Source organism: Rhincodon typus, chromosome 2, assembly GCF_021869965.1.
Source record: "Rhincodon typus isolate 14 chromosome 2, sRhiTyp1.1, whole genome shotgun sequence".
Lineage (NCBI taxonomy): Eukaryota > Metazoa > Chordata > Chondrichthyes > Orectolobiformes > Rhincodontidae > Rhincodon > Rhincodon typus.
This window is the reverse complement of record NC_063333.1, coordinates 131,387,641-131,413,118: the sequence shown is the minus strand read 5'-3', so window position 1 is coordinate 131,413,118 and position 25,478 is coordinate 131,387,641. Positions and strand designations below refer to the sequence as shown.

The 25,478-nt window shown below is 40.3% G+C and overlaps 1 long non-coding RNA gene across 1 annotated transcript in view; it reads left to right on the top strand.

The window, feature by feature from the left end:
* Positions 1-21,843, top strand: part of LOC125485730 — a 41,343-nt gene extending 19,500 nt beyond the window's left edge. Inside the window, exons 2-3 of the long non-coding RNA XR_007264430.1 lie at positions 1,307-1,434; positions 19,028-21,843. This is a non-coding gene — a long non-coding RNA (uncharacterized LOC125485730). The remainder of the gene's footprint in view (positions 1-1,306; positions 1,435-19,027) is intronic.
* The last annotated feature ends 3,635 nt before the right edge of the window (positions 21,844-25,478 follow it).

The window sequence follows — 25,478 nt, the reverse complement described above, 5'->3', positions numbered from 1 at the left end:
ATGCTGGTAAATCTTTTTTTCTGTACCCTCTCCAAAACATCCACATGCTTCTGGTTATGTGGCTGTGTATGACTAATTTCTTTAATAGGACAATTTGAGAGTAATTGGCATGTTATCTTCCAGATTGCTGTTCAGATATGCATTTTAGAAGGAGCATTGAGGGTGACCATTTTGACCATGTGCAGTCGACCATCAGTTCATTGAAATTGCATGCTTGCCATGAAAGTTGATTTTGCTATTGAGTTAGTACACGCGTATGAAAACATGAATAATGGTTCAAATAACAAATAGATATATGCATTTAAATTCTTCGGAAAAGATTCTTACCAAATGTTTTTTTTCCATGTGAGACAGATGGTTTCTTTCCAGTATGCCTAGTTCAGTCCATCACCTCCTAACTCTCTTTGCATTTTTGGCCTCACTCTGCCTGAGCTGTTGGACTGGCACACTATGTGCTCACTCTATGCTAAATTGTGTCATTTGCCCCTATGCTGTGACTTCCTCCTGATAATTTATTGATTTGCACTTAGCTGGGTTCACCTCTTTTTACCTTTTGAGTGTTAAGTGATTTGGGATTTAGAGTTGATTTATCAGTTGGGAAGCAGCATTGCAAATGTGTTGAGTCAGTTTTGTAACGTTTATGTCAATCAGGAGAACAGAGTGCTGCGAATCTAGGAAGCCAAATAGCAAACAGAAAACATGGATATCTCAAGCTGGAAAGTTAGGGTGTGCATGCTGCGTGTTGGATATCTTAAGTACAGTCTATGACCATCCACAAGTCAGAATACAAGTCTGAATTGTAGAACAAGGTATGGAGTCTATTAATCATGATGATGTTAGGACGACAGTCAGAATTGGTACCATGAAATGGGGGAAAATAAATGCTATTGGTCCCTCTAGCTAACCAGTGACCTGTCCTGGAACATCTGTAAATGTGGAGCATAAATTAGATGGCCTTCTGTAAATGAATGTACTCTTCTTTTTCAATGTGAAGAGTCACATTTGAACACTGGGATGCTGTGGGTGCTTGTGGAGTCTGTGTCCTTGCAAGGATCATTTCCTGGAAAACTGGAGAGTGAGGCTGTGGGGATTTTTTGCTATTGGGGAAGGAAAGCTTTTTCAAAGCAACATCACAGTTAATTGCTGAAGGAATTGCTTGTGGATTAACTGGAAATTATTTGGCATATTGTTTCAATTTTGTTTTACTAAGTAGGAACACCAAAGTAAAAGTCATAATTGACTTATGAATTGTTACGTAACTCAGTTTCTGAATGCAATGAAAACTGACTTTGTTTTTGTCTTCCAGCAGACGTACGTTCTTTGTTTCTTCCAGGAAGTTATGAAGAAAAGATCACACATCTTGGAAAGTCCCTTAAGAATTTCACCCGTCTTAAAACGCTAGACCTATCTCGTAATTCTCTTGTTACATTAGAGGTCAGTTTCATACATGTTTTGTGTCAATTTCTAGCCTATTTTGCTTTGTAGTATTACTGTTAATATTTTATTCAGTTCAGTGATGCAGACATTGCATAAGAACCTTCTGCAATAGATACAAATGCATGTGATCAAAGGAATCCCTGTAGTAAAACATTTCTTACAGTATGGTATTTGTGAAAATTTGTTCATAGTACTTGTAAAAAAATTTTAAGACCATAAGAAAAAGGAGCAGAATTAGACCATTCAGCCCATCAAGTCTGCGCTGATCGTGGCTGATATGTTTCTCAACCCCATTCTCCTGCTTTCTCCCCTTAACCCTTGATCCCCTTACTAATCAGAACCTATCTATCTCTGTCTTAAATACATTTAATGGCTTGGCCATCACCTTATTTAATAACCTCCTTTGCATCACCTTGTGAAAGGTATTCTGGAAGTCCAAGTAGATCATGTCCACTGGCTCTCCTTTTTCTAATTTACACATTACCTCCTCGAAGACTTTTAACAGATTTGTCAAAAATCTTCTCCTCAGGTTACCTGCATTAGCTGCATATTCAATCAGGCGAATTTCTTATGTCTTCAGAGAGTTTCTGTAGTTGTAGCTGAGTGGTTAGGCAATAGATTGGCAATCAAGTTGGGCGTATTCTTGTGGAGGTTCAAATCCTACCAGCATTGGTCCACACTACCGTTCTAGCCTATGGAAGCTCTGCCACAGAAAGTAGTTGAGGCCAAAGCATTGAGCATTTTCAAGAAGGAGTTAGATATAGTTTTTGGGACTAAAAGATTCGAAACGGGTGGTGAGAAAATAGGAATAGGGTACTGAGCTGGACGGTCGGCCATGATCATATTGAATGGCAGAGCATGCTTGAAGGGCTGAATGCTCGCACAGTCACATGTTTCCACCAACAATCGATTCTTGATCTGCAGATTGATGGGCATCTCAGGCAAGACTTCCCTTTCTTCCCTTCTCTCCTGCTGCTCTGCCTCATCATTAACTTGTTTTGGCTCAAAACATGTTGCAGCTTGATGGGCAAGTTGTCACTGTTCTGTTCAATTGTTGGCAAATTCCGCCCAGTCATTAATATCAATGTTGCTGCATGTCAAGGAATGCTTCAAAGTATCATGGAAGTGTTTTCTTTGCCCTTTCCTGTAATGTCGACCATTTGAGAAGTCGGAGAACAGGATGGGTCAAAAGTACTTTTCAGCTGTACGGATATTGTGCCAGTCCTTTGTAATTGATTTTTGCAGGAGTTTTGCCAACATTTTAAGACTCTCTCTGAAAGTACTCCTGACTGAATGACTTTGTCTAAACTCTGTGCAGGTGCAACATTGCTGCTGTTGTACACTGCCTTTTCCACAGTGAAGTGTCCTTTGTGTAAACATTCAAGGTATGTTCATATGAGCCCACATAATTCTTTAAAATATAATACATGGATGACATCTCTCTTCATGAGTCCAGGTCTCTCAGCAATACAGAAGTATGGTGGTGATATCTACTTTGTCTATTAGGATTTCTGTTGACTTTCAGAGGTCTTTGTTAGAACATATGTTCAATTTCTATAGCTCCTTGACAGCTTTTGGAGTGGAAAGGCTGTTCAAGATGTAGGCTTGGAGGTGAAGAATCAATGAGGTTAGGTATCAAAGGGAAGCTAGCTGTTGTGACTTTATAATTGTGTTTCTTTTTAAAATTAGCTGGAAAGAAAATGGGGTTGGGTGCAGGATCAGCACAAAATAGTGTGGAATGTTGAAATACGTTTGCGGGCTATTTTAGTTCACAGGTAGTACGTTTCAATCCTCATAGTTTTCAAATGTTGTCATATTGTACACTTCCTCCTCTGCAAACACAGCAACCTACCGTTATTATTCCAGTAGTTCATTTTGTCCTTGCAGCTGCTATTTCCTCCTTCGCTTTTTAATTGAATAACAATCTTGATTATGCAGGTAACAAAAACAGGACAAAGAAATTCATATCTGAAGTTGAGCTGCATACACACACACTGTTAATATAATATGATCCCAATAGTTTGGGTATAATTGATTTGAATTCCATGTACCATCAATGGCAATTGTATACCATTGGGAGGGTTTCTGGGAACAAGGAGTGATAGTAGAACAGCAACATGCTTCAGTTCATCTTGTCTGAAATAGAAGCAACAACTCACATAGAGTGGACAAATATTTGTTGGGGGTAGGACATTGAAGGATGTGGATGTACAGCAACATGCAGCGGGAGTTGATGAGTGGAGACTGGAAGATCGGGAACTCAAACTGATGGATTTGCAACTAGTGACAAGTAATTACTGCATTTTCTTTGAGTGATAGCCTGGGCGCAACAGAAGCTGTCATTGCACAGATGTTTTGGAAGAAGACAAACAGAGATACAAGTTAGGGTCTGGACGTTCGCTAAGCTTGAAAGCAGTTGTTCTTTTTTAACCTGACGTTTTTTCAAATCTTAGAAATCATTTGTGGTGGTCCGCTAAAACCTTCTCACAAATGCCTAAGAGCTGGAAATCTCCTATTTAGTAATTCCTGTTATGTTTCGTTATGACAATCACCATATCCATATTTGTTTTGATCAAGCAACAGTTGCTCAATTGGTAGTTGTGGTGTGAATGTGTCGCAAGGTAACATTTCTACCCAAAAATATGCTTGCTTTTCATAACATTTTCAAAGAAAAAAATTTGCAAAACATTTTGAATTGAATATAATAGGGTGACAAAATTCAATTTTTCTCCATGTTATGTATACATTGCAAACTGCAAACTAATATTCTTGATATTTACAGTACACATTCCATTTTGGGCACACAGCCAAAAAAAAACTTGAATTGAAAATTACAGTATGTGCAATGAAATTAAACTTTTCTCCATGCAGCATTGAGGCACTTCATTGTGAGGATAAAGAAAATTTAAAGTGCAATGTCAATTCTGTGTCGAGCATTACAGCTAGTGTCATTAGTGTCATTAGTGTCATTACAGCTAGCTACAGCATTACAAGTGTCCAGCTCCTTAATGCACAGTGAATGAAAGACCCTAGATAGTGACCCAAGATCAAGTTTTATCTATTTAAACTGGAAGAGGGTTTGTCTTTTTTCAGTGTGACATATTTATTTCCTGCAACAGTACTTTTACCTGTTTGTGAATAAAACTGCTTTGGTCCTAGTGTCAGAGATTTGCTATAAAGTTTCACAGCTGTAAGAGCCCCATGATGTTGTGAATCGTGTTTCTTAAATCATCAGAGGAAATCTCTCCACAAGACCATAAGACATAGGAGCAGAAGTGACCCACTGATCTGTTTTGCCTTTCAATGATGTCATGATTGAACTGATAATCTTAAACCCCACTTCCTGCCTTTTCCTTGTAACCATTGATTCCCTTACTGATTTAAAAACTGTTGATCTCAGTCTTGATTACATTCAGTGGCCCAGCCTTGACAGCCCTCTGTGGTAAAGAATTCCGCAGATTTACTACCCTCTGGGAGAAGAATTCCCTCCTCTGTCTTAAATTTGAAATTCTGACACTCTGCTGTCTGGTCCTAAACTCTCCCACAATGGGAAATTACCTTTCTCTAACTACCCTGTCAAGTCCCCTAAGAATCTTTTATGTTTCAATAAGGTTGCCTCTCATTCATTCTACTACATTCCAATGAGCACAGGACCAAACTACTCAACCTCTACTCAAGACAGTTTCTCCATACCTGGTGTCAATCTAGTGAACCTTCTCTGAACTCTTTCCAATTTCAGTAATCTTTACTTAAATAAGTGACCCAAAACTGTTCACTGTATTCCAGCTGAGGTCTGACTGGCACCTTGTATAATTTAAGCAAAACCTCCCTATTTTTATGCTCCATTCTCTTTTACTCCAGGGATAACGGCCAACATTCCATTTGCCTTCCCTGTTATCTTTGATTTATGGATGAGGACTCCCAGACCCTTCTGTTCTGTAGTCTTTCCCCATTTAGATAATGCTCAGCTCTGTTATTCCTCCGGCCAAACAGCATAACCTCACACTTTCTGATGTTGATATTCCATCTGCCAATTTTTTGCCTACTCGCTTAACCTGTATGTATCATTCTGCAGACTCTCTGTCATTCTCACCTCTTGCCTTCCCACCTATTTTTGTGTTATTTGAAAACTTAGCTGTAGTATATTCACTTTGCTTATCCAAATCATTAATACGTATTGTAAATAATTACGGTCCCAGCACTGATCCCGTGTGCCTCTATTAGTTATAGGTTGCCATCGTGAAAATACCCCCCTTTATCTTAAGTCTCTGCCTTCTGTTAGCTAGCCAATCCTTGATCTATGCTATTATACTACCTCCCACGACATGGGCTCTTAGCTTATCAAGGAGCCTAATGTGTGATACCTTAGCAAAAGCTTTCTAAAAATCCAAATTTATTGCATCCACAGCTTGTCCTTCTATCTATCATACTTCTCTGTGCTTCTGTGAAGTCCAGTAACATTGTCAGGAATGTATTCTTCTCATGTTGACTCTGCTTGATCATACAGTTTGTTTCTAAGTGCTGTGCTATTACATCCTTTATGACGCTAACATTTTCCCAATAACAGACATTAGCGTAACTGGCCTATAGTTATCTGTTTTTTTCACCTTCCCTTTTTACCTAAAGGTTTTATATTGGCAATTTTGCAATCAGCTGAAACATTTCCTGAATCTTCTAGTGCATCAATCATCTCTGTATCTGCTACCTTTTAATATTCTAGCACGTATCCTATCACGTCCCGGATGTATTGGTCTTTCGACCCATTAATATCTCTTAGTTTTTCTCCAGTCAGTTATTGTTCTTATTTCCTCTCCTTTTTTGCCCCTTGATTGTTTAGTAATTTTGAAATGCTATCTGTGCCTCCTACTGTGAAGACTGATTGAAGTATTTATTCAACTACACTGGCATTTTCTGGTTCCCCATTGTAATTTCCCCAGCCTCCTTCTCTAAGGAGCCTTTGTTCACTTTGGCTTGTCTCTTCCTTTTTATATATTTAAAGTAGGTCTTTCTATCCATCTTGATATTATTTGCAATCTTACCTTCAAAGTTTATCTTCTACATTTTTTTTTGCTTTTATTCATTTTTAAAACTTTCCCAATCTTCTGGCTTACCACTAATCTTTGTCAAATTGTATGCTTTTTCTTTCAAAGTGATGTTATCATGGTTTACCATAGTTGTTTTATCTCCTTCCTGGAATCCTTCCTTCTCACTGGGATATATCTTTGCTGTGAGGCATGAACTATTTTCTTAATCATTTGCCATTGTTCCTGAACCATCTTTACTGTTAAACTCATTTCCATTTCACTCTAACCAGCTTTGCCCCAGTTCCTTTAGTTGCCCTTATTTAATCTTAGCACAATTGTTTCTGACTGATACAGATTACATACAGGTTCTTCCCTCCAAAACTGAATGCTAAATTCTACCATGTTATAGGTTGCTGATGGGACCATTTGCCCTGACATCATTTACTACATTACATGTCACCAGATCCAAAATAGTCTGATCCCTGATTGGAACCACAACATATTACTCTGTGTAAACTGTCTTTAATATACTCTATGAATTCTTTCTCATGGCTACCTCTCCCTATCTGAACCTACATGAACATTAAAATCACCCATGATTAATGTGCTGACTTTGTAACATGTCCTTGTTATCTCCTGATTTATTCTCTGTCCCACCATATGCCTACTTAGGTGGCCTATAGACTACTGCTAATAGTGTCGCCGTCCTATTTTTATTTCTTACCTCCATTTCTACCTCTTCCAATCCACGATCCTTTCTTGCTTCGTACTTGTTCCATTCTGTGCCAACAATGCTACCTCATCACCCTTTCCCTCCTGCCTGCCCTTTAGAAAAGGCACACATCCCTGAATATTTTATCCTGTTCTCAACTTTGTTTACTTGTAACTCTGTGATGGCAATAAGATCATCCCCAATAATCTGTATTTGTGCCATTAGTTTATTTATTTTGTTCTGAATCCGAAATGCATTCAAGTGAAGAGCCAATCATGTTGCCTTTTGACAGTTGTTTTCCCCCTTTGATTCTGTTTACTTTTGATTTTCACTGGTTATAGATATTTTCAAATCAACCAGTTCAGTGATATTATTGCATGTCTCCGGATCAAGTAGGACTTGAACCCAGGCTTCCTGGCTTTGAGGTTGGGGTACGGTCACTGCATCACAAGAGCCTCCAGTATTTGTATACTCTATCCCTTCCCCATCTGGGGAATCATTATCCAAATACCTGCCTTGTAACGCTGCAATATGCTCTTGCTTTGTAAGCCTACATATACCCCCAACCAAATAGCCACCTCACTGTCTCAATTAGTTTAAAGCCCTTATTAGAGCCCTAGTTATTGATTTGCCAGGACACTCATTCCAACATAGTGTGAAGAACAGGTCCCTTCTATCCCAATACTGGTGCCTCACAAACTGAAACCTATTCCACTCTCACCAATTTCTGAACCACGCATGTAATTCCTTGACAACATTTTTTACCGTACGCCAGTTTGCCTGTGTCTCTGGTAGTAACTCTGAGACTTATCTTGGAGGTTCTGCTTTCTAATTTAGCTCCTGACTATTCACCAGAACCTCCGTCCTAGTCCAACTAATGTCATTGGCTCCAATGTCGATGCCAACTGGTTCCCTCCCTTCCCTCTCCCAATTTCTTTTCTAGCCCCGAGAAGATGTCCTTGACCCTGGCACTGGGTAGGCAACACAGCCTTTGGGACTCCCACTCATGGCTGCAGAGAATACGATCTGGTTCCCTACCACCACTAAATTCCTATTTCCTCCCGCCATGTGAATGACTCCCTGTATGGTTGTTTGCCCTCATGTGCAGAGTTTTGCTCCCAGCTGAGCTGATGTTAGAAATATTTCGAACAAACAAGCAGGAATGCTGGTTTCTCAGTTTTTTTTTTATACACTGTGCTGAAAGTGTTCAGATGGAACTGTGGATCTTTGAGTAGTCTTCAGCTTTGCTTATAGCCTCATTGTTATTAAATACCAAGTTGTGAAATGTGAGGCTTTGTCGTACAGAGGTTGTGATACTAGGTAAATAATCTGGTGAGGGAGTTCTAATTCGGTCATGGCATTTTGAGAATTTAAAGCTTAATTAAAAATAATTATCAAATTAAATGCTATGACCAGAAATCTGTCCAATTGTCTTTAAAACCCAACTAGTTCACGATTGTCCTTTGAGGGATGGAAATACGTTGTCTGCCTATCTCTGCAACTGACTTTTACCTATACTCTAAAATGGCGCATAGGGTCACTCAGTTGTATCAAACTACTGTAATAGTTAGAAAAGAAGGCCACCACCAGCTTCTCAGGACAACCAGGAATGGGCAATAAATCATGGTGCCAATGAGCCATTCATTTATCCAGATAATTGAAGAAGAATTGTTTGGCTTCATGTGACAGTGTTTTGGGTTTGTATCAGGAGATATACTACCACCTTACTGACACAGGCTGCACATCAGTGTGAAAATGAGAACCTCTATTCATCAAGTAAAGGATTAATTTCGCTTGAGACGATTGGAGTTAGAAAAGGGCTTCCCTGAAAGCCCATGGTTTAAAAACACGGCCTGGTGTGAATATTCAGCAGTATAGACCAAGAAGCCCAAGTTCAATTCCTATGTATTCACTTAGATCCTGTCCATGCACTGTTAGCTAATCTCCGCTGTGGTGGAAGTCGAGGCAATTTCTCTTGACACCTGTGAATGTCGCAGTAGAAAATTAATCATAATGTTTAGGTTGCACAGGTGCTGATTCAGTCATTTGATCAAGACTGATATGTTTCTCAACCCCATTCTCCTGCCTTCTCTCTGTAACCTTTGATCCTTTTATTAATCGAGAACCTATCTGTGTTAAAGACATTCTATGACTTGGCTTTCACAGCTTTCTGTGGCAGTGGGTTCCACAGATTCATTACTTTCTGGCTGAAGAAATTCCTTTCAGTCTCAGTTCTAAAGGTTGTGTCTTCACTCTGAGGCTATGCCCTCTGGTCCAAGTCTGTCATACTAGTGGAAATGTCTTCTTCACATCCACTCTATCCAGGCCTCTTAGTATTCTGTTAGTTTCAGTGAGACTCCCCCCTCATCATTCTAAACTCCATTGAGTACAGAACTGGAGCCCTCAACTGCTCCTTATATGACAAGCTTGTTATTCCCAGTCTCTGGACCACCTCTAAGGCCAGTACACACTGTTCACAATAATCCAGATGCAGTCTGACCAGATCCCTTACACCCTCAGCAGTACATCCCTACTCTTGTATTCTAGTCCTTTCAAAATGAATCCTAACATTCTATTTGCCTTCCTAGCTGCCAGCTGAACCTGCATGTTAACCTTTTTAAATCCTGAACTTGGGCTCTTAAGTCCTTTGCACTTAAGATTTACATAGCCTTTCCCCAGTTAGAAAATAGTCTACGCCTCTATTCGTTCTACCATAATGCATAACCTCACACTTTCCTGCATTGTATTCCATCTGCCAATGCTTTGTCTACTCTCATAGTCTGTTCCAGTCCTTCTGCGGCCCAGTGCTTCCTCAATACTACCTGTCCTTCCACCTATCTTTGTGTCATCTGCAAACTTGGCAACAATGCCCTCAGTTCCTTCATCCAGATTGTTAATGTATAAAGTGAATAGTTGTGGTCCCAGTACTGCCCCCTGCGGAGCTCCACTAGACACCAACTGCCATCCTGAAAAAGACCCTGTTATCCCCACTTAGCCTTCTGTCAGTCAGCCAATCCTCTATCTATGCTGGTACTTTATTCCTAATACCTTGGACTTTTATCTAGCAGCCTACAATGTGTCCCCCTGTCCAAGACCTTCTGGAAATCAAAATAGCTCACGTCCACTAGCTCTCCTTTTTCTAAACTTGCTCATTACCTCCTCAACGAATTCTCACACGTTGGTCAGGCTAGACCTGCCCTAAACAAAGCAGTGCTGACTTAGCTCTATTTTACCATGTACTTCTAAGTACTGCACAATTTCATCCTTACTGACAGACTCTAAAACCTTACTAATAACCGATGTCAGGCTACCACCTCCTGCCTCCCTCTCTTCTTAAACAGGGGTGTTACGTTTGCCATTTTCCAGTCCTCTGGATCTTTCCCTGACTTAAGTCTCTTCTGAAAGATCACCACAAATGCCTCTGCAATCTCCTTAGCTGTCTCCTTCAGAACTTTGGGGTGTAGTCCATGTGGTCGTTGTGACTTATCCGCCTTAAGACCTTTCAGCTTCCCCAGCACCACCTCCTTAGTGTTGGTCACCACATTCAGCTCTGCCCCTGACTGTCTTGAATAAAATATCCCATTAGTATTATTCAAAGAAGAGCAAGAAGATTCTTCCCATCTTCTGGCTAATATTTAGACCTCAGGCAACATCACATTTTTAGAAAAAAATGTTTTTACTACCAGTTTAATGTTGTCAGTTAGCTCAGTTGACTGGATGGCTGCTTGTGATGAGAAATTCCAAACGCACAGGTTCAATTCTTGCACAAGCTGAGATTACCACAAAAGACTCTCCTTCTTAACCTGCCCCATCACCTGAAGAATGTTGACCATCTGGTTAAGCCACTGCCAGACACCCCTCTCCAATGGGAGATCCTGTAGGTCTTTGGTGACTTACTTCACATGCTATTAATGGAAGCTTGCGAACAAAATGACTGTCACTCTTCCTGTGCTACATGTTATGCTCTTCCTATGCTATATGAATAACTTCAAAAAGTAAGGGTAGGCGATGGCCTAGTGGTATTATTGGTAGACTATTAATCCAGAAACCCAGCTGATGTTCTGGGGACCTGGGTTTGAATCCCACCACGGCAGATGGTGGAATTGCAATTCAAAAAAAACGTCTGGAATTAAGAATCTATTGATCACCGTGAAATCATTGCCGATTGTTGGAAAAACACTTCTGGTTCACTGATGTCCTTCGGGGAGGAAATCTGCCACCCTCGCCTGGTCTGGCCTACATGTGACTCCAGACCCACAGCAATGATTGACTCTCAGCCGCCCTCTGAAATGGCCTAGCAAGCCACTCAGATGTACCAATCGCTACAAAGACTCAAAGAAATGGAACTGAACGGATCACCTGGCATCGACCTAGGCGCTGGAAAAGACAATGGCAGAAACAGCCCTGTCGACCATGCAAAGTCCTCCTCAATAACATTTTGGAGTTAGTGCCAAAATTGGGAGAGCTGTCTCACAGACTAGTCAAGCAACAGCCTGACATAGTCATACTCACAGAATCACACCTTACAAACAATGTCCCAGACACTACCATCACCATCCATTGATATGTCCTGTCTCTCTAGTAGGACAGACCCAGCAAAGGGGGCGGCACAGTGGTATACAATCAGGAGGGAGTTGCTCTAGGAGTCCTCAACATTGACTCCGCACCCCATGAAGTCTCATGGCTTCAGGTTAAACATGGGCAAGGAAACCTCCTGCTGATTACCATATACTGTCCACCCTCAGCTGATGAAAGAGGATGTCAAGGACACAAAATGCACTCTGGGTGGGGGATTTCAACGTCCACCGCCAAGAGTGGCTCGGCAGCAGTACTATTGATCGAGCTGGTCGGGTCCTACAGAACATAGCTGCTAGACTGGGTCTGCGTCAGGTGGTGAGGGAACCAACAAGAGGGAAAAACATACTTGACCTCATCCTTACTAATCTGCCAGCTGCAGTTGCATCTGTCCATGACAGTATCGTTAAGAGTGACCATCACACAGTCCTTGTGGAGACGAAGTCCTGCCTTCACATTGAGAACAACTTCCATCCTATTCTGTGGCACTATCACCGTGCAAAATGGGACAGACTTCGCACAGATCTAACAACTCAAGACTGGGCATCCATGAGGTGCTGTGGGCCATCAACAGCAGCAGAATTGTACTCCAGCACAATCTGTAACCTCATGGCCTGGCATATCCCCCACTCAACCATTACCATCAAGCCAGGGGATCAACCCTGGTTCAATGAAGAGTGCAGGAGGGCATGCCAGGAGCAGCACCAAGCATACCTGAAGTTGAGGTATCAACCTGGTGAAGCCACCAAAAAGGACCACTTGCATGCCAAACAGTGAAAGCAGAAATTGATAGACAGAGCTAAGCAATCCCACAACCAACGGATCAGATCTAAGCTCTGCAGTCCTGCCACATCCAGTCGTGAATGGTGGTGGACAATTAAACAACTCACTGGAGGAGGAGGCTCCACAAATATCTCCATCCTCAATGATGGAAGAGCCCAGCACATCAGTGCAAAAGATAAGGCTGAAGTATTCGCAGCAATCTTCAGCCAGAAGTGCCGAGTGGATGATCCGTCTCGGCCTCTTCCAGTGGTCCCCAGCATTACAGATACCAGTCTTCAGCCAATTCGATTCACTCCACGTGATATCAAGAAACAGTTGGAGACACTGGATACTGCAAGGGCTACCGGCCCTGACAACATTCCGGCAATAGTACTGAAGACTTGTGCTCCAGAGCTTGCCGCTCCCCTAGCCAAGCTGTTCCTGTACAGTTACAACACTGGTATCGACCTGACAACGTGGTAAATTGCCCAAGTATGTCCCGTACGTAAAAAGCAGGACAAATCCAACCCGGCGAATTACCGCCCCATCAGTCTCTTCTCGATCATCAGTAAAGTGATGGAAGGTGTCAGCAATAGTGCTATCAAGCCGCACCTGCTCAGAGACGCCCAGTTTGGGTTCTGTCAGGGCCACTCAGCTCCTGATCGCATTACAGCCTTGGTTCAAACATGGACAAAAGAGCTGAATTCCAGACGTGGGGTGAGAGTGACAGCCCTAGATATCAAGACTGTCCTGGGCACAACCATCTTCAACTGCTTCATCAATGACCTTCTCTCCATCATAAGGTCAGAAGTGGGGATGTTCGCTGATGATTGCACAATGTTCAGCACCATTCATGACTCCTCAGATACTGAAGCAGTCCATGTTCAAATGCAACAAGATTTGGACAATATCCAGGCTTGGGCTGACAAGTGGCAAGTGACATTCGCGTCACACAAATGCCAGGCTATGACCATCACCAATAAGAGCCAATCTAACCACCGCCCCTTGACATTCAATGGTGTTACCATCACTGAATCCCCCACTATCAACATTCTAGGGATTACCATTGACCAGAAACTCAACTGGACTCACCACATTAACAGAGTGGCTACAAGACCAGGCCAGAAGCTGGGAATACTGTGGCGAGTAACTCACCTCCCGACTCCTCAAAGCCTGTCCACCATCTACAAGGCACAAGTCAGAAGTGTGATAAAATACTCCTCACTTGCCTGGATGAGTGCAGCCCCAACAACACTCAAGAAGCTTGACACCATCCAGGACGAAGCAGCCCGCTTGATTGGCAATACATCGACAAGCATTCACTCCCTCCACCACCGATGCTCAGTAGCAGCAGTGTGTTTTATCTACAAGATGCACTGCAGAAATTCACCAAAGATCCTCAGATAGCACCTTCCGAACCCATGACCACTTCCATCTAGAAGGACAAGGGCAGCAGTTATATGGGAACACCACCACTTCCAAGTTCCCCTCCAAGTCACTCACCATCCTGACTTGTAAATATATCGCCGTTCCTTTACTGTCGCTGGGTCAAAATCCTGGAATTCCCTCCCTAATAGCATTGTGGGTCAACCCGCAGCAGGAGGACTGCAGCGGTTCAAAAAGGCAGCTCACCACCACCTTCTCAACTAGGGATGGGCAAGAAATGCTGGCCGGCCAGCCAGCGACGCCCACATCCCACAAATGAATACATTTTTAAAAAGTGCTTCATTTGGCTGGAGTGCTTTGAATCTACCTGAGGGCATAAAATATTGTACACAAATGTAAAACGTGTTAATGATACTTATGTTAAAAAAGACTGCTTTCGTATGCAAATTACATAATTCCTTTCCTGATAACTCTACTTGGAACCAATGTGCTCTCTGTCCCCTTTCATATAAACTAAGGTTGTAAAGCTGACAAATTACTCAACGTGCAAATGTGTTATCATTTGTTAATTTTTATAAATAAATAGCCTAGTTAGCTTCGTTGTCTATTAGCAGAAATGACCTTGAACAGGATTTCTTTTTATCAGGGTATTGAATGAAATTAAGGTGTGTTTCAACAGAATTCATCTTTCAAATGCCTCCACATTTCCTTGTGTGTGAATCTGCACAGTATATTCTGGCAGGCTATTTGACTATAAAAGACATCACAGCAGAGCTTATTCTTTTATTGCATCTACAACAGACATGTTTTCAGCATGGGTAACTGGATAGCATTCTTAGGGGAAGCACCTGTTTTTAGTCGAGACAACAAGGTGCAGAGCTGGATGAACACAACAGGCCAAGCAGCATCATTGGAGTTTTTATTCCTTTTTTTTGTAGCTTTGGAATACTGAGGGAAAAGCTGGTTTCTCCTTTCCCACTATTAACCTGATTGAAGTAAAATCTAAGCTGATCTTGATCTTTGCAGGACATTTATTCACAAACTTATTAAGGTATCCCTTATTAGACTTTCACACTGATTGCAATGGCATACTTTTGTTTTGATCTCTCTTATTTTGAGTGCATTACTGCTGTCTTTTACTTCAGTACAATTTGCGGTAGAGGGTATAAATAAAGGATGCATTAATGATTGGTGTGAGGAATTAATTTTGTATCTAAATGATTTGGATCAGTTTGCAACCTTGGAAACATGTTCACTTGTGATTTATTTGGAGTAATGTTTAGAAATAGCAAGGACTATATATTAAAACCTTTCACCATAACTCCAACTAAAGGCACAGCAGTGGGAAATCAGCATTACAATTTTTGTGGTCATCACACCATTTTCTGTACATCTAGAGTGATATCCAGATGAGTTCCAGTTTTGAAAAGTCATGCTGGACTTGAAGCATTAATTCTGTTTCTCTCACTCCAAGATGCTAACCAGCTGAGTTTCGCCAGCATTCTTTTTGCGTTTGTTTCAGATTTCCAGTATCTAGAGTATTTTGCTTTTATTTGAGTTTCCAGTATTCTTTCTTGGCACCTTTTTAATGTGCTGGAAAAGGCATGGAAATAAATTTGATGAAGGCTTATTTTAAAAAAAAAAAAGGTGAAGAGTTCAATTCTGGTCTCTTGTAGTTCTCTGATTTTTGGCTGTTGCACCTTCAGGTGCCTAGCTGATGTTGTAGAAGTTTATCCGTAAACATCTCCTCCAATTTCTTCTGCCTTTTAAGCATTTCCTTTAAAATGTACTACTTTGCTGTCCCAATATCCCCTGAAGCAACGTAATGTCAAGTTTTGCTTAGTTGTCCTATTGTGAAGTGTCTTGGGATGTCTTACACTCTTAAAGGTGCTAAGCAAATGCAAGTTGTTCATGTAAGCACATTAGTGTGGGTCAGTGGTCATGCTTACAGGTAGCTCAAGGGCACAACTAGGCTGCTTATTACACCGCTGTTTTCACAGACCATAATGGACCTGTCAAACAGGTTGCTAGTTTACATAGTGAATGCTGAATCACTGAATTCCTTCAAGTCAGAAATGGACCTGTTTATTGCAGTGTTGGAGAACACCTGGTATAAGAGCTAGATATCCTGTGGTGTAAATTGAGACCACTGGGTGAGTTTGATTTGCCAAAGGATGCTGATAGGAATCCCCCACCCACCTCGACACTCGACACCCAACTAACCTCATCAATTTTGTTTTTACATCTTGGTGAAGATCACATTTTGTTTGGGGTTTGGGCTGTGTCTGCAAGAAAAATCATAAATATCTGGTAAAGACTGGGTAGGCAGCAGGTCTTCCCCTCCTCCTAGTTTCTCATTACTAGATCGCTTAACCCTTTGGACAATGAATAGAAATGGTTGAAGTGTACATAGTTATATTAGTCCAGTACACCAGAAAAGACTTTGGTTTGGCTTTTGACTTTTGCAGAGTTAGCTGATTTCATTTTGGGTAGTGATGGTGTTAACAACAGTTGGACTCCGTGCTCTTTCATTAGTAAAGATTAAGCTAGCCCTTCTCACTGATAGCAATCCATTCATTCCAATCAAACATGGATTGACTTCATTGGGGAAAGTGTCAGGCTTACGGGTCACCCTCCATGACAAGGCAGCCTGCTGACTACTCTTCTCCTCTTATTTTTATATATGGAAAAGTGAACTTGCATGTACAAACAGCCCCAAACTGGATCAAGTGCTTGAAAGAGTGAAATAACTTCATTTATTGTGCATGTATCATGACCTCAGGATATCCTAAAGAACTTTGCAGACAATTAAGCACTTTTTGAATTGTAGTCAGTGCAGTAATGTAGGAAATACAGCAAACAATTTGTTTGCAATGTCCTGCAAGAACTGTGATAATGACCTGATTTTTTGTTTTGTGATGATCATGGAATTTCTAGTATTAGCTAGGACACTTGGATAATTTCTTCCCTTCCTTCAAGATAATGCCATGGGATCATTTGCATTCACCTAAGAGAGTAGATGGGGACCTTTATGTCCTCTGCAAATGATCACACCTTGAGCTGTGTTGCACTCCTTAAGTACTGCGGTGGATTGTTGGCCTGGGCTTTATGCTGCAATCTTGGTTTGGGCTAGAACCAAGTTCTGAGGCAAGACTGCTATGATACCCCAAACCTGACACTTAAGGACAAGGGCAGCAGATACTTGGGAACATCACCACCTATGAGATCCCCACCAAGCCATTTACCGTCCTGATATGGAAATATATTGCCATTCCTCCATTGTTGCTGGGTCAAAATCCTCGAACACCCTCCTTCAGAGCACAGGTTATTGTACATTAATCATTTTGGTACAAAAATAACTAATCTGTTATCTGTTGCAAGTTTGGCAAAATCTTGTTCCAAGCCTGGAAAGATAACCCGTCCTCATTATTTCATTCACCCTGCAGAGTTCCAGTTTAAAAATCAATTCAACAGTTAATGAATTGTTGAGAAACACCATGCCCTCTTTCCCTTTTTATTTTAAATGCAGGTTGCCATAGACATGCACATTTAAGTGTTGCTGTAAATTTCTACGTTGGTTATCAATATTACATTCAGTAAGTTTGAGTTTGAAGTTTGCAATCAATGGCAAAGGAGCGTTGCTTGTTGTTGACCTCATTGACATCTGCAACAAAGGCATGGTGGCTCAGTGGTTAGCATTGTTGCCTCTCAGTGCCAGGGACCTGGGGTTCAATTCCAAACTCAGGCAACTGTAAGTGTGGAGTTTGCATATTCTCCCCATGTCTGCATGGGCTTCCTCCCACAGTCCAGAGATGTGCAGGTTAGGTGGGTTGGCCATGCTAAGTTGCTGATAATGACCAGGGAGGTGCAGGCTAGTTGGATTAGCCATGGGAAATGCGAGGTTTAAGGGACAGGGTAAGGGTGTGGATCCGGGTGGGATGCCCTTTGGAGGGGTGATGTATACTCAGTGGGCTGAATGGCCTGCTACCACACTGTAGGAATCCTATGATTTGCAGTCTTTTCATGGAAAATTGTTCGAATTCAGTGTCTCCTCCAGTGTGGCGCTTTTGTACGAGCTCTGAAATGCTCTTGAGCAAATCAGATTGAAAAATTCTAAATTGGGCACATTGATTTCAAACCAAAAGTATAAATTAGATTTAAATCATTTATGGAAAGCATAATCTGAACTGAGAAATAAGTTATGGGCTAAAGAGTGAGAGTAATATTGGAGGCTGTTCAAAAGACATTCACTAGGCTATTCCTGGAATAAAGAGGTTGTCATATCAAAAAATGCTAAACAGGTTAGGCCTTTATTTATTAAAAAGTAGAAAAATGAGAGGTAATCTTATTGAAACATGCAAGATTCTGAGAGGGCTTGACAAGAGTAGATGTTGAGAAGACGTTTCCACTCCTGGGGAGGTCTTCAATTAGGGGACAGAATAAAGGGACACTGATTTAAAATTGGATGTGAAGGAATTTCTTTTCCCAGAGGGTAGTTGATGTCTGAAATTCTCTGCTCCAGAGAGTTGTAGAGGGTAGATCACTGGAAGTATTTAAAGAGGAGGTAGGCAGACTTTTTGAAATATGACTGTGTTGACGGCCATGTTGAGCTGGCACGAAAGTGGAGTTAAGACCTAGCAGAGATCGACCTTGATCTTATTGAATGATGGACACACTTGAGAGTTCAGGTGGCCTACTCCTGGTCTTATTTGTTGCATGTAGAAAAAGTCAGGAAAAATTTTGCACTTTAGAAAGCCACTAATACCAATTAACTTCTGAAGAAGCAAGTCTCTGCAGTGTACATTTTTAGTGCAATAAAGGATCTTCAGTAATTATCAGTTACGATGCCTTGAAACATTGCCTTCTTCACAAATAAACCAACGTATGTTTTCTGCCCTGGAGAACTAATTTGGAAGCAGCCAACTTCACAGCATTGTATTGATTTCAGTGCTAAGTGTATCAGTGAGAACTGTTGCAGTTCACCTTACGGAGTAGCAGGGTACCCCTTGAGAGCAAAATCCTTTTTGTTTCCAAAAATAATTTTGAATGCTTTAGAGAAAAGTTATTTGTGAAAACTTAAAACAGTTACACAGATTTTAATGCATTTTCACTTTCTATATTGTGCACACAGGGGATCCAGCATTTGATTCATCTGGAAAAGCTCAACCTATATTATAACAAGATAACAAGTTTGAAAGAGATTTTTCTCCTTCGTAATCTGGGTTGTTTGAAAGAACTTGATCTGAGACTGAACCCTGTGTCCAAAAATGAATCAGACTATCGACTTTTTGTTGTGCACATGCTCCCCAATCTTAGACGATTAGGTAAGTACCTTGTTAGGCTTCGGTAACAACAGTCACCTTCATTCTTTTCTTGGCTGCTGATCATTCGTGGCTTATCAACAGTGAGAAGCTTGAGATCCACTCCAGACAATTGAGTACAGAATCTAGACTGATACTACCTCTACCTGCATTGACAGTCTTTTGGTTAAGATGTTAAACCAAAGCCCTGTCCTCTTAATGGGCATAAAAGATTCTGCTGCACTATTTGAAGAAAAGCAAATGAGTTTTCCCTGGATCCTTGCCCATATCTATCCCTTGACTAATGTCACTAAAACAGATTATTTGGTTATTATTACATTGTTGGTTGTGACGCTTTGCTGTGTGCAACTTGGTTTATATGTTTTCTACATTACCAACATGACTACAATTCAAAATATACTTAATTGACGCTAAAGTACTTTGGGATCTTATTGGGTTGTGAAAAGGGGTTCGTGCAAGTTTGTTCTTTTACAGATTATGTCAATTCAATTAGGTTATTGCTGAGTGTAAAGAAAAAAGTGCTGTCACTTTCTTTTAAATTTTGTGACGTTTACTCATACCAATTTTCTCATGTACTGTGAAATGTGTGTGTATGTATGTATAAAATGAATGCAATAGCTGAAAATTAAATGGGTTGAGAGATTAAATAATTACTGCCAAATTGCTGTGATTGAAGTCATAAAATGTATGAATTTTAGATTTTGGAATTTTACAGCACTAAGGGATATCATTCAGCCCTTTGACTTTGTAAGTAAGTCAGTACAATACATAGTACAGTACATACTTACACTCATTGCCTTATTTTTCCCATAGGCCTTTTAAATATTTGATTCAACTGTTTACCAACTTCCTTTCTGAAAGTTTTTATGGGCCTTGCTTCCTTTGAAACTTCAACTTGTTGAAGTATTTGTTCAACAACAGGCTGTCATGTTTAGGCTCTTTTAAATTTCGTGGCAATATTTTTAAGTTAAATAGCTGTTTTGTCTTAGGCATTGTCTCTATTCATAGCTTTAGGAAATGTTGGCACTTGATGGTTATGGAAGCCTATGTGCATGCTATGCAACATAACCAGCAGGTATTGATTTAAAATCCGGCAAATTGATTCAGTAAAGTTTCACAAGTTTGCAAAGGAATTGTGTAAAACAGACAGCTGGAGTTTTCTGGACTGAGTTAAGATTAACAGACTGTGCTATATCCCTCAAACTAGGTCCCCCATGTCTGAATTGAATGATGGAACAGATTTGAGCGGCTTTTCTTCCTCATTTGTTCATGGGATGTGATTGTTGCTAGACTAGGATTTACTTCCCATCCGTCATTACCATTGAAAGATGGTGGTGAGCTCCAGGCTGCAACCACAGACCCAGCAACTGTGAGGAATGGTGGTATATTTCCAACTTAAGATATGGTGTGTGACTTGGAGGAGATCTTGCAGATGGTGGTGTTCCCACACATCTGCCTTTGTCCTTCCAGCCAGTAACGGTTGAGAGTCTGGAAGGCTGAATGGCTGCATTCTGTTATTATTTACTTGATGCTGCTACGTTCATGTAATGCCAGGGAATTAAAGACCGAACTGGTCAACTTTATTTTTATATACATTCTAGGATGTGGACGTTGTTGGCAAAACTAGCATTTATTGCCCTGTGAGGAGGTTTGATTTGATAGTGGTGTGACAATCTTGAAGGATTTTTACAGAAGGAAACTGTATGCATTATTGAAAGGATCAAGAGGCAGAGGACACAGATCCAGGTTGATTGTTAAGAGAAGCAATGGTAACATGAGGAAAACTATCTTTTTCCCTTGCGCACCGAATGGTTCAGATTCACAATTCTTCATCTGAATGTGTGATGGAGGCAGACCCAACTGTGGGTTCCAAAAGAGAATTGGACAATGGTCCAAAGAGAATGAAATCTATTAGACATTTAGAGTGTGCATCTTTTATGAAATATGCAAGTTTCAAGTAATCTAGGTCATGACAAAGGGGAAGTTAAATGTATTTTGCCACAGACTATGATTCACTAAAGTTTGAAAAAGACTACATTATTAGGTGTAATACATCGAGTATTTTCTGGGCTCCAAGCAATTGCAGTTTTTTAGCATCAAAATTTCAAAAACTTCATCACAAGAATGGCTATTAATTGAACAGGGTTTAGGTCATGAGGTTTAAAATTTTAGGAAAACCAAACTGAGTTATTGATTGTGGGGATTGGACGTGTCATTTAAAGTTTGAAAAGGAGAACTGAAGTTTAATAAATCTCTTGAAGTAAATACACAGTTCCCAATAATTCTATGGCCTCCTTAATATTCCTATCCAAGTACACAACTTATGCTTATCTATATTGAAATTAATTTGTCAATTGCACACCCATAAGCAAATTTACTGATATTTTCCAGTATTTTGTAGCGGTCCTCATCTGTATTAAATACACCAGCATGATGTTGACATTTTGACATTGTACTGTTGGTCCCAGCACTGAAGAAAAATCACTTCCGACCTTTTGCCTGTCTGAAATGTAACTTCTTTCGTCTTTCTTTATGTAGCCAACTTGTTATTCATTCTGATACTTGTCCTGTGTATTCTCTGACCTGTCATAAATATACGTTATCAAAGGATGTTTCAAAATCCAAATACTGCATCAGCTGCATTACTCTTTTCATTTTAGTTTCTAATTTGTTTATTTCTATTACTTAAATAATCCAACAATGTTGGTCAAACATGGTCTTTTGCATATAAATTATGCTAACTGCAATCTCTAGATGTTTTTCTATTGCATCTTTGAGTAGGGATTCCATTAGCTTAATGTTACAGTAAAAAGACTAATCATGGTAAATTTTATTACCTAATGAAGGATCTCTTCACCCACAGTATCCCTGTATATACCCCTATCCCTGTAACCCTGCATTTACAATAGCTAACCTACCTCGCCTGCGCATCTATGGACACTATGGCCAATTTAGCATGGCGAATCCACCTAGCCTGCACATCTTTGAACTGTGAGAGGGAACTGGAGCAGCCAGCAAAAGCCCATGCAGACACGGGGTGAATGTGCAAACTCCACACAGTCACCCAAGGCTGAAATCGAACCCAGGTCTCTGGTGCTGTGAGGCAGCAGTGCTAATCACTGAGCCACTGTGCTGTTCATTGACAGTAGAGATTTAACAACTCTATACAGATGGTGATGAATGTGAGGTGGTATTCACAGCAGAAGGTGCAAAGAGCAATTAGTATTTTTTTGTAACTCATTCCGCTGCTTCTGGTCACTTTATAGTGTTACCTGAAACTTTGAACAAATGGCTTCCAGACAAGTAATCTGGTCAAATCTAACCTCGGGTCTGCTTTCATGTTCCAAAACTGAGTTCAATTTCTAGCTTTTGAAGCAAGGTAAAAGTGCCTTCCTGCTGTCACTTGAGATTTACAAACCTTTTTCAGGTAGGGTTGCTGGAGAGCAGGCAAGTTCTTGCATTCCAGCTGGTGTCTGTTCCCTTGTGCAGACTAATCGAATCTAAACGTATTGTTGCTGTTGTCATATTTGTTGGATCATCATAGACCAGAAATCAAACCTAGAATTTTCTCCCCTCTCCTACCTACTAGGCTCATCCCACCCCCTTGACCTGTCCGTCCTCCCTGGACTTACCTATCCCCTCGCTAACTCCCCACCTACGCTCCCTTTACTGGCTCCATCCCCACCTCTTTGACCTGTCTGTCTCCTTTCCACCTATCTTCTCCTCTATCCATCTTCTATCCGCCTCCCCCTCTCTCCCTATTTATTTCAGAACCGCTTTCCCCTCCCCCGTTTCTGAAGGAGGGTCTCAGCCCGAAACATCAGCTTTCCTGCTCCTCTGATGCTGCTTGCCCTGCTGTGTTCATCCAGCTCTACACTTAGTTATCTCAGATTCTCCAGCATCTGCAGTTCCTACGATCTCTAGAATTTTCTGATTTTTGTTTTTAGGCCTCATTTCCTTTACTGACTAAATAATTAGAACTGTTAAAATTTGGAAAGATTTTTAGAATAACTTTGATCATGAGAGCTATAAGTACAGTTTCCTTGAGGGATTTTCCACCATAAGATACAAAGTAGGGCTATGTTTCATTAAACAGGGAAATATAAACCCATTTGAGATCATCATACCAAAGTATGTACAAAATACCTAATGCTTGTCATACAACGAACCTTGCAAAAGATTGATATTCATTCATAAAGAACCAGTTGCTTGAATGATTCAAGCATAGATGATTTTTGAGGATAAAAGACTTATTTTGTGCAGTATATGAACTTGAAAACTATGTACATACAACTAAATTCTCTTTTGTAGATCACCAAGCATAAAGATCTGTGTTAAAATTGTTTGCACTGAAGCATCCACTTGATGTGCAAGATGATCTCAGTTTATTGAGTTGCACAGATCATGAATGGAAAATTGGTACTAAATGTTTATTACACAGTCCATTTATCCCATCAGAATACAAACATTGAATTAACTAACACTCTAGGATGCACTTGAAATAGCAACTTAATTTGAAGTACTGACAGCAGTTAAACTGATTTGGTATTAATATATCTTTATGACATCAGAGCTGTTACTGTGACATGAAGATATCATGGGTATTGAAATACCAGTATATAAAAGTCCATGCAGTAACTTGAATAAAACTGATTTACATCAAAGGTAAATACAAAAATGCCTCATTGTCTCTTTCATATGTGCTGTGGCAAAACTATGCTGTAGGGTATGATACAGTAGCTATTTTTCTAATTTTTCTGTTTGAGTGAAATATTCGGTTCATTAGCTTTACAGCACTATAAATTTTACAAGTAATTTTAGCTTCCTTCATTAAAATTACAGCTAAATAAATATGACCAATGACAAAGTTTTGATGTTAAAAAAGTTACATTTGTACCAAAGCAATGATTTTTAATTTCAAAAGCAACACACCATGTTTAGAGGGAAGATGAGGAAAATCTTTTTTACCCAGAGGTTGGAAGGAGCCTGGAGCTCTGTGCCTGAAAGAGAATAGATCCAAAAATCTTTGATTAATTTAAATGTATTTGGCCAAAAAATTGCATGATTTCAAGTAGGAATTGGGTATAGCACTTGGGACTAAAGAGATCAAAGGATGTGGGGGAAAGTCAGGAACAGGCTATTGAGTTGGATGATCAGCCATGATCAGAATGAATGGCAGAGCAGGCTCAAAGGACCAAAGGCCTACTCCTGCTCTTGTCTTTGTTTCAAGTGTTGTATCCTGCTGGGTTATGGATCAAATTCTGAAAAGTGACATTAGGGCTGGGTGACTCATCTTCTGGCTGGCATAGATGTGATCAGTTGTGTGGCCTTTTCATGTGCCGTGAAATTTCTATGATTCTATGACCAAGGATTTGTACTGTATCACTCTGATACTCAATAGCACTGGCCCGTCTTTTAAGTTGCTTTCCAACATTATAGCAATACCATATTTCAGAATGATTTATTTGAATCTGGAATGTTCTGGGATTTTGTGCTGCAAAAAGTACCTGTTTCCTTTTAATGCAAATCTCTGGTCAGTCGGCAGTCTATAATATTGCTGTGATGCTGTGCTGGATCTTGCTATTAACCAATCCACATTTTTCTATGCAGCAGTTTTGTAATTTGTTCTCTCTGCTTTGTATTAGGTTGTTCTTACTGGTAATAGTCAATTTACTGTTAAGGGCTTTCCTCCGTTTTATATTTTGGAATGGCTACAGTTCAACTGGCACTGAACACATTCACCCAACTGTCATTTGCAGCATTTTTGATTGCTGTGTATGTAAGATTCTTTTAAGCCAACATTTTACAGGAAAAAGAGCCACTTACAAGTAATGCAGTGTTTGTATTGATATGACAATGACCATTTTGAATGAGATAATGTTACCGTATCCCCTCAGCACCATCTTCCAAAATGTGTCTTCAACTATCTTCACTCTCTTGGGAAATAATTTATAAAGTAATTTATTTGTAATTCAGTGTGACACATGATGCATTCTGTGCCTGTGATTTCTCCGTTGGTCTTACTTAACCTCCTTCCCAGCTCTTCATTTAGCTTTGTTCATGTAAACAGGGTAAGTCAGGTTGACCATGAGATAATTCATGCAGAGCATTGATTCTAGAAGATGCTTTTGATATCCATCATGTTATAATGGTGTGAGATTGAAAGACTGCAGCCAAAGTTTGACACCATCCAGTATTGCGTATCTACATCTAAAACCACTTTGGTTGTAATCAGGATTAGTGCCAATATAAGAGCATTAG